This window comes from Neopelma chrysocephalum, unplaced genomic scaffold (genome assembly GCF_003984885.1).
Source record: "Neopelma chrysocephalum unplaced genomic scaffold, ASM398488v2 Primary Assembly neopelma1_66, whole genome shotgun sequence".
NCBI lineage: Eukaryota > Metazoa > Chordata > Aves > Passeriformes > Pipridae > Neopelma > Neopelma chrysocephalum.
This window is the reverse complement of record NW_020897725.1, coordinates 7,573,479-7,591,253: the sequence shown is the minus strand read 5'-3', so window position 1 is coordinate 7,591,253 and position 17,775 is coordinate 7,573,479.

Here is a 17,775-nt window from a genome sequence, read left to right as displayed (position 1 = left end):
GAGGCTGATTTAGGGGTGTTTATACGGCTATTTGCAAATGTAGATAGCCTATGGTGTAGATTACTACAGGCTGAGGGGAATGGTGAAGTTAATGAGATCTCCATTCAGGAGACTGTACCTTTTGAACCACCAAGAGGTGTGCTCCAGGACTCAGTGTAATGAGGAGTGAATCCTACAAGGTGTGGAACACCTCCTGTGAGATGCTGAGTGCTCTCAATGCCTGATGGAAGATTGTCACAGGAATCTGTCTTTATAATCATAAATTTGAAATTTGAAATATAATCTTGCAGAGGATCTATGTGGAGGATAATGAAGACAAAGAAACCTCTCTGGTACTTAAAAACTCATGAGAGAGAAAAAAATTCCACTCTTCATTTGCTGAACCTTTAGAAAGAAAAAAAAGGAGGTGGAGGGGACAGATGAAATATGTTTTATCTATTTTACCTACTTTGGCAATTAAGATTGTAATCTAGATGATTACCAGAGCTTGTAATGAGATTATACCCTCCATTAAAAAGAATGCTCCAGAGTTGCAGTGAAGAACGCCTCAGATCTGTTTAGTATGCTATCTGTCTTAGCAGAAAGCAGCAAAATGCATTAAACACACTAGGAGACAATCTTGTAGACATACACTCTCAGTCTGTTTTTCAATAGAGTGAGCTGGCATTGGATTTGTAGTTCTCTTCTCATCAGTACCTGTAAGCAGATTCACTTAGAAAATAGTCTCCATAATTCTCAATTGTTCCATGAATCCCATTTGGAAAAAAACCCTCACCCTTTTTTTATTTTTGAAGATCAGAACTCTCCAGAAAATTTGCAGACTATTATTTTATTACAAAGAAATCCAAAAGCCGTTGTTATGAAAAAAAATTATTTTCTGTTGATCTATTGGTTTTACGGGTCTCAGCTTGTAGAATTGTAGTAACAATTCTGTTCCTGCAGTGTAAGGAGAGACTGAAAATCAAGTGTAAAAATACATGGTTTATGCTGGGCTTTGATGGTTTATAAACGATGCCGAAATGCTGCTGGAAGGCAAAGCTGTTACTGTAACTGCTTCTTTCCCTGGGTATCCATCAGGGGCATTTTAGTAAAAGGAAATAGCAATAGCACAGTGAATAGTACATACAAATCACCTCAGAGTAGAAGTGGAGTGAAATGCATTTTTGCTTTTACAATGTGGGTAGAGCAGTGTCATCCCTTTCAAATCTAGGGACAGTCACAGGGAATGGAGTTCATCATAGAGGTGCTTCTTTCTCCTGCTTTTCCCAAACCTGTCAGACTTTATTCTCCTGCATGTGCTGTTACATTTCTAGGAAGTGCAATATATGCAAAAAAATTATGACCTTTCCCTGGCCATACTGTGCAGTTTATACACCATTGGAACAGGCACCAGGATCTTTATTTTTTCAGCAAAACCAAAAAAGACTGATTTTCTTCAGCACTGAGGCCATCTGCAAGATGACTTCTGGAAAAGATTTCTACATTAGTTTTAGAAAGTTATTACCCTTCCTACAATGCCTGCATCTTCTCTGGATCTAATTGCCCCTGTGACAGCAAGAGGACCCTACCATGCTCCCACTGCTCCAGCTCGTGGTCTCTTGTATGAACTTAGCACATCGAAAAAGTAGGTTTGCATTAATCAATGCAAGAAAAGAGGATATTTGCTTCTGATGTTGTTTTAATTTAAAAAAAAAAACAAAACACCAAAGGCTTTATCTTTGTCTTACTGAGATCGATGAAATAAAATTACTTGAATCTGAGGATACTCCTTAGTTTCAATAAAACTTTGAATTTTTAAAATGTTTATAAATTTTGAGGTTTTCAAAAGCAAATTTTGTACCCAAAATAAGGGGGTCAGATGTATCTGCTCTGCTCTTAGTACTTGCAAGGAGTAAGGACTTCAATTTGATCATCTTTATGGGTCCCTTCCAACTTGAGATGCTCAGTGATTCTATGATTCTGCCTGACACCTTGTGACTGGTTATTAGTTGAACCTTGGGCATAAAACTATTGTGGTGTCAGTGGAATGAAAAGTGGAAGAGTAAAGGAAAACCCTGGAAAGTACAGGCCATTAAAGCAAACATCCACACTAGGTAAGGTGATAGACACTATAATAAATTGTAATATTAGCAGGCCTGTGGGTAAATGAGATATACTGGGCAAGAGTCCCTGTGGCATTTATGGAGCTGTGCATCATAAATCTATCCTTTGAAGGAGTCAATAACCACATAGACATGGGAGATCCAGGCAATACTTGGGTTTCTAGAAGGCCCTTGACAAAGTTTCTCATCAAAGACTTTTAAAGAAACTGAGCTGCAAGAGGATAAAAGGAAAGGTTCTTGCATAGATGAAAGAGTGGTTAAAAGGCACTTCAGTTAAAAGAAGAAAGGGCAGGATTAAGTTGTCAGTTTTGTCAATGGTGGAAAGCCCCACTGGTGTCCCATAGACATTCTCAATTGGCTTGCACAGTTCAGTATCTTCATAGCTGGTTTAGGAAAAGTTGTAAATAGTAAGATGACAAAGTTTGCTCATGGTTCTAAACTATTTAAAGTTACAAAATGAAAGTTCCTTTTAAAGAATTTAGGAAAATTCTCATGATACTGGACAAAAAAGAACAAATGTAATGTAACACATGGAGAAAAACTTATGAAGAACAGGCTATGGAGTAGACAATGCTCATCAGGAATGAGATCTTGGGATTATAGACAAGAAGTTGGGAGAAAACAACTGCAAGAATTCTATGAAAAAATCAACTCAATGTTCATTAGAAATAAAAGATGTATATTACAAATTTGTAGGAGGAGAATAGAGAATAAAATATTCTGTGTGGTGTATACAGCCTTGTGAGAGCAAAATGCATTTTTGGTATTCCAGTCACTAAAATGATATAATAGAATGGGAAAATATGCAGAAGCTGGACAATGGCAGTGATCAAAACTGTGAAGTGGCTTCTGTTTAAGCAGCACCTAAAAAGCCTTATGGCAGAAGACGTTGTGAAAGCCAAATGTTTACATAGGCTTAAAAAATCATTAGCTACATTTTTGAAAGAAAAATGCACTGAGGGTTATTACATGCAAAGATATTTCCATTGCTGAGCAGGTTCATGAACCATAGACAGACAGAGACTGAACTATATAGACCAAATTGTAATTTACATTATCACTTGGTTCTTACATCTTTCATCTGGGCATCCGAGCATCCGACCATGCTTGGAAGAACAATATTGGATCGGATGGACCTTTAGCCTGACTTTACAAGAACGCTCCTACTGACTTGGTACCTCCAGATGTGAAACTTAGATGGAGTTTAAGCTGGTTTTGGTTTGTTGCCTGAGGTCAGTGAAGGATCAGGAGCAAAGCTGGGTGTGGAACATTAAAAATCCTTTCCTCATGTCTAAGCCTTGTAATTATTTCATTTAAAAATTATATTGCAGATCCAGGTTTGTAATCAGCCTTGAAGAGAAGCCAAAGTACATACTTTAGTTGCGTCTATTGACACAATTTTAGGAAAAAAACCTTATTTTCAATTTTTTATATTTATTTACCATAAAATAATAAAGACAAAATTTTGAATGTGTCTGACCTGCAATTTTAATAGAAATCTGATACTCCTCTCATGTTACAATCCTAGGAGTTCACAGTTTAAGGCAGTTTGTGGTCATTCTTTCTTTCACCCTTCCACTCTGAAGACGGTGATGTAGAAGTATACTTTCTGTAGAAATGAGGTGCAGATAAACAAAATGACTGTGACTATGTTATAAAGAGATCCAATGGTAAAGAAATAATGCCTAAAGGTCCTCTGGAGTAATGCTGTTGTCCTGGATTAGCCCTCTTCCTTCTTCTCACTCTTTACTGTCTCTGAGGAGTGTGAAGCTTTCTGTCTCTGCTCTACATCTCCTATATTGGGCCTGAGACCCAGGAACAGAGTCAGATGCCTCAACTTTAGTCTCTTTTCTTCTCTTCCCTTCTATGGAAACACCATGGAAGCACATCCATGGTTATCTTCTGAGCACTCTCCGTGGAACCTGGGGCAGGGAGAACAGTCAGGGAAACGATACAACCAGGCAAAGCTAAAGCAAGGCTTCTGGTGTTGTGCTTCTGCAGTGGTCCAGGGATGTTGTTCTGACTGGGATGCATTCCCTGAGGACCTGTCTCAGTCCTCTGAAGCAACCCTAATTGGAAAGTACAACTGTGGCTCAAAGTCACCTTGGGCTCGGCTCTTGGGCTGCAGGTCCTGTACTGTGGCTCTCAGAGAACTTCCCCTGGAGAAGGATTTTTTTCCACTACTGATTTTAGTGAGACCTGGTCCAGGTCCTCTGCGATCTCTTTTACACTGTATTGATTGTTACTTCACCACAGCAAGTGATTAAGAGGCAAGGGATAGTGCAGTAGCCATTAACTGCCCCAAGCAAAAGTAATTTTTCTCTCCTTTCTTTTTGCAGTAATTGTGAATTTCTTGCTGAACCTGGGAATAAATCTGTCTAGATCAATTCTGTCTCACTGTCATCTGTGGCAATATGCTCCCTTTGTGTTGTTCTCATCAACTCAGGGGATATTGTTTATTGGAGATTTTTAATAGAGAAAGAATAAATGAGTGTACATGTTATGGGGGAGATCCATTAAACACATATGAATCCGTAAAGCCTTTTGTGGGGAGACACGAGTCTATAGTTCTGTAAGTGGTATTCCTCTGCTCCATTAGTATTTACTCACAAAAAATATATACAAAAGATTTATCCATCACTTGTCCGCTTTTGGTTTTGTGACTTTGCCATTATGTTATTTTTGGTTTTAATTCTCCATATATTTTTGTGGTCTGTTGTTTGATCTCTGATTGTTCAACTCCTGAATTACTCTGCAGGTTTGATTTGAGTCACTTGTGAATTATGTATTTCTAAATAAGAACGATATATTTGTAAATAGGAGTAGAATTAAATCCTGGAAGTTTATTTTCAATTTATTAATTTCTACTCAAAAAGTTTCACCTACAGGGCTTCACAGCATGCTGCTGTCAGTTTAGTTTCATACTGGTGGGATTAATCCTGTTACTCATTATCCTGACTTCTTTTTTGAAGTGTAAGCTTTATTGTACTGCTTTAAAGTTGTTATCAACTTTCAGATTGAAATTCCCAATTTCAGGTACAAAGGTGACTAGAACCTGGTATGAAGGTTTTAAGAAACTTATTAAAGAAATAATTACCCTTGGCATGGTTGTAGTGTATAGATGTTGTGTGGACTCTCACCACCCTTGTAGCATCCAGCATCCCAGAAAAATCTCCTTAGGATGTTTCTGGGGTTAACAGAACCTCCTTCAGGGAGCAACTCAAAGCTCTGGAGTTAGGCTTTTGCTCTATATTGACCTCCTTTTTGCCCAATAAAATGAGAAACTTGCAGAGGTTTTTTCCCATTAAGAGGTAATGGGACTTTTTTGAGCCATGAAGTCAGTTCCTGGAAAGGGGAACACGTGCTCGCCTGAGCGATGGAATACCCATCTCTGAGGAAGGATGGTCTTGAGCAAGGAGGGAAGCCACACACCCCTCAGTGGCCATGGAACCTCACCTTGCAGTTCTACTGTTTTTTAACCAAAAAAGCAGCAACGCTTTTACACTTTATTTAACGATGGTATAGGACACAGAATAATCTTCCGTCATTTCATTCTTCCTCTTGACACCTTGCAAATAGAGATTGGCCTGAAGCTTGGAGCAGAGGTTGTTATATACTCTCAGATTAATTCTGTGCTGTTTTTTACCATTTTGGGTGTTCTTATTCATGAAAGAATAGGTTCTGTCTTTGAATTTTCTTTAAATTCTGAGGTAGATATGTATATACCCATGTTCTTCTAGGCCAAAAACATATGAACTGAAGGGCCATAGCTCATTTTAGATGTTGTGTCACCTTTATAAACTGTTCAAGAACAAAAGTAACCCTGGAAAAAAGATGAAATTCTTTGTCTACTTTTCCCAGACTATTCATTACTCTGTACTTTTCTCATGTCCTCCTCTGATTTACCCTCCTAAAGATAAGAAATCCCTGTCTTTATCAAATCTGTATTTTGTTATCCTCCTTTGATCCTTACAATTCCAGAGTTCCCTTTTGAAGTGCTGTAACAAACACTGCATACCCTGTTCCTGGAATGGCTAAGCAGTTGGTTTACTATGCATCGTGTGCCTTGCACTACTCTTTATGCTATTTCACATGCCTGCAATATCTAGTCAATGGTTTTTTTTAATCTTTTTTTTTCTTTCCTGTACCTGCATATTGAGCTGAAGTCTTCATCAGGCTGTCTTCAAAGAAAGGGATCTTTTTTTCATTGAAACAAATAATTTTGAAATCCTTAAGGTGGATGACCAGCTGAATTTTTTTAATGCAATGTGCCTTATTTCATAAGTAGGTCCACTGCTCCCTAGCACTGATATTGTTCCTGGTGTTTAAATGACATAGTAATGGGAACTTTGAGGATAGTAAAATGCTGACAATTCTGCCTGAAGGCTAAGGGATACTGTGGCAACTCAGTGCTTTCCCATGAAGTAAAACTGACTTGTTTTACTGACACAAGTTGATGGCTACACCCACATGCTTTTTGGGCTGAGTTATTTTTTCTGCAGCTTCCATGATAGATTACTGTGTGCCAGCTGTCAGTGTGTGGTGCCAAAAATTTCTCGTTTCATCAGTGAAGCAATGTAAGTCACTGGGCTACTGATTCGTAACATGGGGAACCATTTGTGTTTTAAATAATGCAATGATACAGTAGGTACTGAGAGAAATGTGAGTTGAATTGTCGAGAGCACCTGAAAAATGGAAATAATTTTATAGTTAAGATTTAAATGTCACTGGAAAAGTTCAGATTCTGACCTGTCTTGAAGTATCCTGCCTTAAACTGCCTTTGAATATCAAGGAGCTGATAGGAAGAATAAATTTGTTTAAAATAAAGGAACACACATTTGAAAGAGTTACAAAGAAAAGCGTGACTTTTTCTGGCTAAAAACCCTACTCAGCACGCAAAGTGTGAAATGTCAGTTTTAATGATCAGAGCCACCTCTCTTATTTCTATAAAAATAGTGATTGCAGTTATGATGGGTCATGTATCTGAGAGGAAGCTGTTAAGTGGAAGCGCTGTCCTTACACCTGCTGATATATTTGTGAAATCATATCTCAAACAAACTTCCAGGTATACAAACTCTTCATCAGATCTCTTTTGTATTGAGTGAGTACTTATTCCAAGATTATTCTTTTTAGTTTCAGAACATGCTAAGTATGAGATGCAAGAAACATAAAAAGGGGGTTTGTGTCACAGACCATCTTTACTGCATTTTGGTTCCCCATCTTAACTCTCTATATTCTTTGCTAAAGATTAAAAGCAAACATGTATCTTGGAATACACCTTGGAACAGCTAAAATGACAGTAACTTTCAGAACAACTAATTCAGGATTCATCATCATGGCTAGGCTTTGCAAATGAAGCTTTGGGAAGTCAGGACTACCGTGCACCTTTTTTGTCGAGATACTGTTTTGTCCCACCTTTCTAAACATGATAAACAGCCCCAACACACTACATATTAAATAATTCTATTTATAATTTTACAGTATTATTATAACATAAAAAGTAGAGGAGGCCAGAAGTTCTTCTCTGAATCTGGAAACTTAACCATTGATAAAAACTGTTTATTTACAAGCATTTTACCTGTACTGTTTGCATGCTGCTGCTATATCCAGTCACTGCGAACTGATCTGATGGCTAAAAACCTCAGCCTGACTTTCTTAATGCCAGAGTAGGAGTCAATTCATACTGGCAAGATAATAAAAAAAATCTGTCTCTGCCTTGCACAGCCAGCTAGCGCCACTGAACATGAGGCTGATGTAAAAGAAGTAATTTGTGATTTAAGTTTTTGGGTTATAGGAAGTATCAAAAGCCAACTTCCAGAAAAGCTGACACTAACAGAGCCTTTTCCATGGATTCTGCTTCATTGGAGAGTTGCTGCTTAACTTGCATTACTGCCAGAAGACTGCACCCAAATCCATGTGGATGGGGGAAGGGGGTCATTAGTGAAGGGTTACTTCTTCCTTCAATCCTGTAAGTAAAGATGGCAAATTAAACTGCTGAGAGCCCAAACTGCCCTGTGAGGGAGAATTCCTCTCATTCATCTGCACATGCTGCTGCACCAGTCTCACTGCCCGTGCACGGGATCTGTTATTGCCACGTAGGGATGAGGGCATCCCAGGGAAACCGGTCACTGCCCCTCTCGCTTTCAGTGCTGTGAAGTGGCAACTGCAAACAGAGATTTCTTGTCCTTATAAGTGATCCTGAAGGGGTTGATTCAATGAAGGGAAAAAGCCTGGCATCTTCGTAGGTCTGAATCTCTCCCTAATTTTTGGCCTCGATGCTTTTATCTCTCAGCAATTGCTCTACTTGCTTCCTAATTCCTTTCTCCTCAAGGCTCAATGAGGCACAAAGGGAGGAAATGCAGGGAGACAACACTGCTCTTGAAGTGAATTACATCTCTTTCATTTTGTTCTGCTATGTACAATTTGATCTTTCTGATCAGTGATATATCCTGAGGGACTTGCAGTACTGTGCTCCACGGCTCACGACAGGAGAGGTTGTAGGAGCCATGGTGTACAGCACTGTCAAGGTTCCTCGGCTTTTGTGCTTACGAAGAAAGCTGATGAAGACATCTGCTTTGACTGCCTGAAGAGAAAAATGGTTACATTCATGGGCGTTGAAATTTTTCCAGCCGGTTGAATTTGGAGCCAGCACAAAATGACATTATAATTTTAATTTTATTTTTGCCTTTACTTTGACATTTAGTACACGAGCAAAAATACACTGGCTGTGGTTCATCATTCCAATTTAAGGAATGACTTTGGGGAAACCACATCGAAGAATCATTCACAAGATACAGAACAGGACAGAGCAAAATGCTGTTTATCTGATGTGTGAGAAAAATCTAATCAAACTGTTTGCTCAATTAAAGCAAACAAATACCTCCACAAAAATGTCTTCTGTCACTATTCTGTAGTGCTTGTCAAGTCATTCTTACAGGGCTAATTTGGAATCTAAAGCAGCTTCCCTGCACTATGTTTTGAACTGTTGTTGGCTGGTTCTGGGGGGTTCGGTGTTAATCTAAGTACACTGACTCTGCTGCTGGCTTAGCTGTTGCCTTGCTGCAAAATCTGGGAGCATTTATTACATTTATCCCCTTGCCTATCTTGTGCATTTGAACAGACTTTATGTCAGGGCAAGGACTCAGTTCCTGTTACAGTGCTGGCACAAGAAAGTGTTTGATTGATGTTGGGCATCTCAGGCTTTCCAGCCAGACAAAATCCTGCATGATGCTGACATCATACTGACCCTGAGAGAGGCAAAAGGTTTCAGATGAGAGCTTAAGAGAAAGCTGCTATCACAGAAAAACCACGAGGAGTGAAATGTGTGCAGACAGATGCTCAGTAACATCAGGGTCAGGACCAGGAATGGTGTGGCTGATGGAGGAAGGCGGTTGCTCCCCACTGTGTGACATGGAGATTGCAGGTACCAGCCAACACGACTGGGTCAGAGGAAGGGTGGGTTAAGGCTCTCCTAGGACTTTTTTTCTGGCTAATACTTCCACTGGATACACAGTATCACATTTTTAAGGAGACAGCATTGTTTATTGCAGCCTTTGTGGGAAATGGACACAACACACAAACTGAAGCAAACCCCCGTAGTCAGTGGGTGTGTTTTATCTCAGATATGCTGCTGGTCCTTGGTGGCCATGTAAAGAAAGCTGGCTGAGCAGCTCTCCTATGGCACATAATTTGGAGAGTAAGGTAAAAAGCTTGGGAGAAATCTGAATATAATGTGGACAATCAGTCTGTCTCTACAACACCAAAAATGCCATTTAAATGTGTAATAGAGTTGATTTAGCACACAGTTGATTTACTGCTGTTGCACACAGCTAACAAGCAGCCTAGAACTTAAAATGTGAGCAATTGCTAATAACCAAATGACCCAGCTAGCAAGCAGTATGATCCAGCACCATGTCGTGAGCCCTGCATAGAGTTCTGGTCTTGGAGCTAATGGAGAAGACTCCTTGCTTGTTATCTTTCCTACAGCTGCTGAGGTTTAGAAACACTTCAAACAGGAAAGCTAAAAGTAAAGAGGACATTTTTATCTGTACAAGGTGACAATGCTAATTTCTCTTGGGATTTTTAACCTTTTTAATATCTAAGAATCCAGTGTTGATTAGAATCATAGAATCAAAGAAACATAGAATTTTGAAGGTTGGAGGGGACCTTAAAGATGATCTAGTTCCAATCTCTCCTGCCACAGTCAGGGACACATTCTACTAGACCAGGTTGCTCAAAACTTTATCCAACCTGACCTTGAACACTGCAAGGGTATCCACAGTGCAACATGTTCCTTTACCTCACCACCCTCACCATAAAGAATTTCTTCCTAATATCCAGCCAAAATTTCCCCTCTTTCAGTTTATACTCATTACTCCTTGTCCTATCACTACAGTTCCTGATGAAGAGTCCTTCTCCGGCTTCCCAGTAGGCCCCTTCAGACACTGGAAGGTTGCTATGATGTCTCCATGCAACCTTCTCTTCTCCATGCTGAACAGCCCCAACTTTCCCAACCTGCCTTAGTAGGAGAGGTGTCCAGTCCTCTTATCAACTTCATGGTCCTTCTCTGTACTTGCTCCAACAGTTCCATGTCTTTCTCACATTGGGGTCACCAGAACTGTACACAGTACTCCAGATGGGGTCTCATAAGAGCAGAGTAGAGAGGGAGAATCACTTCCTTCGACCTACTGGCCACACTCCTTTTAATACAGGCCAGGATTTTGTTGGCTTTCAGGTCAGCCAGCTCAGATTGAGTTTTTCATTAACCATCACCCCAGTTCTTCCTCAGCAGGGCTACTCTCAATTACTTCTCTGCTCAACCTGTAGGTGGGCCTGGTATTTGCCCAGGCACAAGAATGGTGGCTGATATTCAAGGATCACCTCCTCCTATCTCAGGAGCGATGCAAGGCTGCCCTGCCCTCCCAGGCTCTATCCCATGGGACTCTACTGAGTAGGTCCTTGAAGATGCTAAAGTCTGCTCACCTGAAGCCCAGGGCAATGAGCTTCCTGTGTGTCATCCTGACTGCCCTGAGGATCTGCAACTCCACCATCTCATCGTCATGGCAACCAGGGTGGCCTTGGAGTACTACATTCCCAACTAGCTCCTCCCTGTTGGTGAGAACAAGGTCCAGCAAAACACCTCTCCTTCTTGGCTCCTCAACCACTTGTGTGAGGAAGTTGTCATTGACACATTCAAGTAACCTTGGGGATTTCTTGTGCCCTGCCATGTTGTCCCTCCAACAGATATTGGGGTGGTTGAAATCCCCTATTAGCACTAGGGCTTGCGAGTGTGAGGCTGCTCTTATCTGCTTACAGAAGGCTTCATCCACACAATCCTCCTGATTGGGTGGCCTGTAGCAGACCCCCACTATAACACCCCTATCCCTGCTTTCCCCCAAGCTCTTGGTTGGCTCCTCATCCTTCCTCATGAAAAGTTCCATACTCTCCAGCCTGTCATTGACATAGAGGGTTTACATCTCATCTCCCTAGCCTATCTTTCTTAAAAAGCCTAAAACATTCCATTTCAATGCTCCAGTCATTGAAGTCATGCCACCATGCCTCTGTGATGGCAGTGATATCATATCCACCCAGACGTGTGCACATCTCTATTTCCTCTTGTTTGTTCCCCATGCTACGTGTGTTTCTATATAGACATCTGAGCTGGGCCCCAGATAAAGCCAACTTGCTGGCTGGAGTATCTGGAATGCCTTTGCACTGTTTTGGGCATCCATTACAGATGTTGGCATCTGACTGGCAGGATTGGGATAGAAAGGTGCCCGTCTCCCTCTACAAGTCTAGTTTAAATTTAGCTTTTTAGATTGCTCTCTCAAGGAGCAGGGATCATGAGATGGATATTGCGTGGCAAAATACACATTTTCTTTTGTTTGCGACTTCCTCACCACCCATTAGGCTCTGTGATTCCACTCCTGGACATGAAGGAAAACTGAGCATGGGAGGCACTGGGGTCTTTATGGTCCCGTGGCCTGCTATCTCTATATGTCCTTATCTCTTGCAGTTGGTCTAATGAAAGATACTACCTCAACTTACAGCACAAGGGTTTACCTGACCTTTGTCACTGGCACCCAGTCACCAAACCACCAGAACGTTAATTTTTATAACACCTAAGCGAGATAGGATAAGGTGTATTGTCTGTGTTGAAGGTAAGAAGGCGTCACATTCTCATTGCTACACCACGGCTCCTGCCTAAGGTCATGAGGAGAAATCACAGCACCCAAGGTGGGTGCACTGCCCTATTGCTCCCCATTGTGGCTACAGCTGCCTAACCCAGGTGACATGACTACTTCTCTCCATCCGCTATTTCCGTAGTCCTTGGTGGACTGAACGTGATCCGAAATAACTAGCCAAGGTCATACAGGAAATAAGTCTTGTTTTTCAGCTTCCCAGAAAGATTTCCTAAAAATGTCATCATTTCTGTTTTTCATTGGTGTTGAAATATTAGTTATGGGATGTCAGAAAGGAAGAGTTGTGTTTACTGTTTCTTTTTCCCTTTCCAACTTGTTCTTTGTCTTTTTTTTTTTTTGGTGTTCAATTAACTATTTAGTCAAACTGCAAATAAGTTGTTTCTATTCACCAGAGAGAAGCCAGGTCTGGGATTCAGCTATAGAGAGGATTATTTTCTTTAGGACTGCAGATCATCAAAGGCAAATAATGAAAAAGCAGAACAACCTATGTTCATCTTTAAATGTATTCTATCAAAAACAGTGTTTACTCGGCATTTTGATCTAGAAGCCAAAAATATTGAAAAGCAATTATTTGTCACTGGACAAACATAAAAACTTGAAAGGTTAAAATCAAATAACAGTACTCAGACAGTCTCAAGTTACCCAAACTCTGCTTCATCATTCCATACGTCTTGTTTATGTAACTCCACACAGAAGAAATCATTGGCTTGGCATTCCCTAGTTTAAAAATCTTTCTTTGTCAAGCTGAGGTTTGCTGTAGGCAGAACACAAAGTCTTAATGACTGTAAATCTGGTCCAAACAACAAAACCCCTTTTACTGTGTGCTTAAATAGTCCTACTTACATCTGGAAAAATATAGACTATTACCTTATAATTTTTAATTTCAACCCACAAGTCATAACCCAGTAAGTCTCTTCTGTCAATCCCAAAGGCTCAGCTCAAGCAGAGAACCTAGATATTGAATTGCTTGATACTACACCTGTTGAAATACAAGTTCAGTTTGGTTTATCACAGAAGCAATATTTATTATGAGCCTTTTTTTTCTTTTTCTAGAAAACTTATACACAAGTAGACCAAGAATTGTTGTATTTCTGTAGGTGAACCTTGGAAAGGAGACAACATCTGATGAGTTATTTTGGGTTAATGGCCTCTAGAATTCTTTAAATAGTTTCACTTCATCCAATTCATGTGAGTAACAGCTTCTAACTATTTCTTTCCTGAGACTTACCTTGCTAATGGTTCAAGGTAATCCATGCTCTTGAAATGACAAAGTACTCAGCACTTTGCCCTATCCTTCTTGGATTCTCTTTACCCTTGCTGTTCAGTGAAGCCCCCTGGGCTTTTTACTGCATTCTGGGGGCATTCTGACCTACTTGTTTTCACCCCAAAGGCAATCCTTACCCAACCAAAGCCCCTGAACTGCCCATCCTCTCTATTGTACCAGTGAAGCTGCATAAAGGACACCCATGTTGTACTTCCGAGAGCAGCAGCTGGGTTACAGATTCACAGAATCACAGAATGGGTCAGGTTGGAAGGGTCCACTGGTGGTGTCATCTGGTCCAACCTCCCTTCTCAGGCTGGGTCTTCCTAGAACACATCGCACAGGATTGCATCCAGGTTATTCCTAAATATCTCCAGTGAGAGAGACCCCCTAACCTCTTCTCTAGCCTGTTTCTTCTCTAGAAATCAAGCTTGGTCTCTATTTCCACAGTTGGCTCTGAGGACAAAAAGGAGGCAGGATGCAGGTGGGAAGAGATAAAAAGTAGGAGAGCTGAAGTTGGCATGAGCTGATTCCTCATGTTTCTCAGTTCACATGGATGCATCAGAGAACATGCTGTGAGGAGAAGGGAACATGTTTGTCTCAGTCTTAGTCTCCAGACTTGCAGGTTTACTCAATGGACTCTAAGGGTTGACATGGTGAAGTCTCAATGTAGCGGTTAGGGGTCTGAACATGACCATAGCCTTGATGTCAGGGTTTGGTGACAGTACGTTTGAAAGAGTTGTGAATTCCACCGGTGCCCCAAGATTGGACATTAAAGTCCAACAGCTGTAGTCAAACTCAGATAAGGAAGAACATTTAATCCTCTTGTATTCAGGGATGTTTTGTAATAATCTGGATACAAATTACTCCTAAGCTGCATACGCATCTCCGTACAAATGCAAGCATCAAAATGTGTGTCTGGGTTGTAGCTGGAGGGCTGGCTGGGGCTCAGCAGAGACAGGTTTGATGTCCTGGCCTGCTGAAGAAACACTTTGGGTGCGTGGTGCAAGCCCAGATTCTCATAAAGATTAAGATTCTTTATGCTCACTGTGCTAATACTCGGGAGCCCAGCATTTAAGAGCTCTTGGGCCTCGTCTTGGACGCAGTCTGCCTGAGCATGCCAGCAGTTGTATTTTGAGGAAGCAGTAGTTGTATTTTGCTTCCATGCTGGGCAAGAGTGAGGGAAGTGATGATTAAAGCTGACCAGTGTAAAGTGCCCTCGTGGTGTCGCGGCAGTGGTGGTGTCCATGTCAGATATAAGACTGATAAATCTCTGTATGATGGGAGGTGTAAACTAGTGGGCTGAAATGAATGTCGTTGGCATGACACACTGAAAGCAAAGTGGTGGTTTCTGCCCTGTTCTTATTTTTCTATATCTAATTTATTCTCTAGATGGACTTGATGTTAATGCTCTCACACAGGCAAGGCTCCACTTCAGCAAGTGTTTTGCATTCATAAAGGCTCACCTGTTCCCAGCCTTCAGACATATTCTAACAGGCAAAAGTAACCCTTTAATATGAAATAGTGTGGTTTTTTTCAATGCAACTGAAATTCCTTCTCAGGATTTGCTAGGCTGGGGCAGGGACTTTTCCCTGTTTCTGTACAGTAGTGAGCATAGAGGTGCTTGGGGTGGGGAATCTCAGCAGTGCTGGCCTATAAAGAATAGCCATGTTAGAGTGACAAAGCGTGTTAATGAGCTGAGTTTTAAGTCTACGTTAGGGTTTTTGAATCCTTTCTCTCCTTAACTAACTCAATTAAGCTAAGAAGTTGGAACAGAATTCATCTTGTTTGCTCAACAAAGCAAAGTTCTGAATGAATTGGGCTGTGGAACCAAACAGAAAGATCATGGCTCATCTAACATGGAGGTATTGCCAAGGTTAAGTTGGTCCACATCCTGAAACAAAACTGCTTCCATAAAGAAAAAAGACATGTCTTTATCACAGAAGACTCCCTTATGAAGGGAACAGAATGCCCAATATGCAAACTGGACCCACTTCTTGGGGGCTGAGTTAAAGATGTGAACGGAAGGTAGCAGCAGTAGTCCTGCCCTGGTACAGCCTCGGATTATTAACCATTATTATTTTTTTCAAATAAGCAATGATGAAGTTGCAACAAGAAGTCCAAGAGCAGTGAAGAGAGGCTTCGTGGCCTTGGGATGACTGATTAAGAAATCAGAAGCACAAGTGGTATTCTGCTCTATCTTTCCAGTTGCAGAGTACAATGAGGGAAGAAAGAAGAAGACTCAGCAGATCAATGCTCGACTCTGAGCCTGGTGTCATCAGCAAAATTTGCAGTTTTTTGATGGTGGGTTAGCTTAGACAACATCAGGCCTGCTGGCAACAGGTGGGGTACACCTACCTCAAAGCTGGAAAAAGATCTTTGCACAGGAAATAGCAGGGCTTGTCAAAAGTGCATTAAACTATATTCAAAGGGTAAAAGGGATAAAACTAGGCTTGCTAGAGATAAGCCTGGGGGCAGTATGACAGTATTTGAAGGATAGTGTGCTGGCAAGGTCCTTCAGTCTGCTGTCTCAGAAGAGGTAGGGCATGGAGATCCATGAAGCAGCAAAGATGAATGGGTTATTAATGTGTTAGAAACCACAGAAGCACCTGAGAACAGTCACGTGGGAATTGAGGCTCGTCCACCCCAAAAGGTGGTGGGATCAATAGCCCAGCTGAAGTGCATCTACACCAATGCGCAGAGCATGGACATCAAACAGAAGGAGCTTAAAGCCACTGCGTAGCAGGAATACTATTACATAGCCATCATGGAAACATAAAATCTTAGAATCATAGAATATCCTGACTTGGAAGGGACTCACAAGGATCATCGAGTCCAACTCCAACCCCTGCACAGGACAATCCGAAGAGTCACACCATGTGCCTGAGAGCATTGTGCCAACACTTTTTGAACTCTAGCAGGCTTGGTGCCGTGACCACTTCCCTGGGGATCTTGTTCCAGTGGCCAACCCCCCTCTGGGTGAAGAACCTCTTCCTAATATCCAGCCTAAATGTTCCCTGACACAGGTTCATGCCATTCCCTTGGGTCCTGCCACTGGTCACCACAGAGAAAAGATCAGTGCCTGCCCCTCTGCTTTCCCTCATAAGGAAGCCTTGGACTGCAATGAGGCTTCCCCTCAGTCTCCTTTACTTTCAACTGAACAAGCCAAGTGACCTCAGCGTAGTGGGACGACTCACACAACTGGAATGCTGCAGTGGATGGCTATAAACTCTTCAGAAGTCCTAGTGAAGCAGGGATGTTTCAGAAGGCTGCAGTTTGGCCACTGTGACACACATCTACAAGAAAGCAGTGAAGAAGATCTGGGAAACTACAGGTCTGTCAGCCTGACCTTGGTGGTGACAAAGGTTATGGAATCTTGAAAGCCATTGCACAGTACATGTAGGGCAACCAGGGGATCATGCCCAGACAGCATGGGTTCATGAAAGGCAGATTCTGCTTGAACAAGCTGATTTCCTTCTATGTCAGGGTGACCTGGTTATTGGATGAGAGAAAGGGTGGGGATGTTGTCTACCTGGACTTTAGTAAAGCCTTTGACACTGTCTCCTTCAGCATTTCCCTGGAGAAACTGGTTGCTCATGGCTCGGACAAGTGCACTATTCCCTGGGTTAAAAACTTGCTGAATGGTTGGAACCAGAGAGTGCTGGTGAGTGGAGTTAAATCCAGCTGGTGGCTGGTCACAGGTGGTGTTCCTTGGGGCTCAGTATTGGGGCCAGTATTTTCTGCCCAGCAGAAAAGGACCTGGCAGTGCTGGTCAACAGACAGCTGAACATGAACCGGTGTGTGCCCAGGTGGCCATGAAAGCTAATGGCATCCTGGCTTGTATCAAGAATAATGTGACCAGCAGGACCAGGGAAGTGATTGTCTGTCTGTACTCGGCACTAGTGAGGCCCCACCCTGAGTGCTGTGTCCAGTTTTGGGACCCTCCCTGCAAGAAAGACTTGGAAGTGCTGGAGCATGTCCAGAGAAGGGCAACAGAGCTGGGGAAGGTTCTGGAGCACAAGTCTTATGAGGAGCAGCTGTTGTTTAGCCTGGAGAAAAGGAGGCTCAGGGAAGACCTTACTGCTCTCTATGACTCCCTGAAAGGAAATTGTAGTCAGGTGGGGGTCAGTCTCTTCTCCCAAGAAGACACAAGAGGAAATGGCCTCAAGTTGTGCCAGGGGAGGTTTAGATTGGATATTAGGAAAAATTT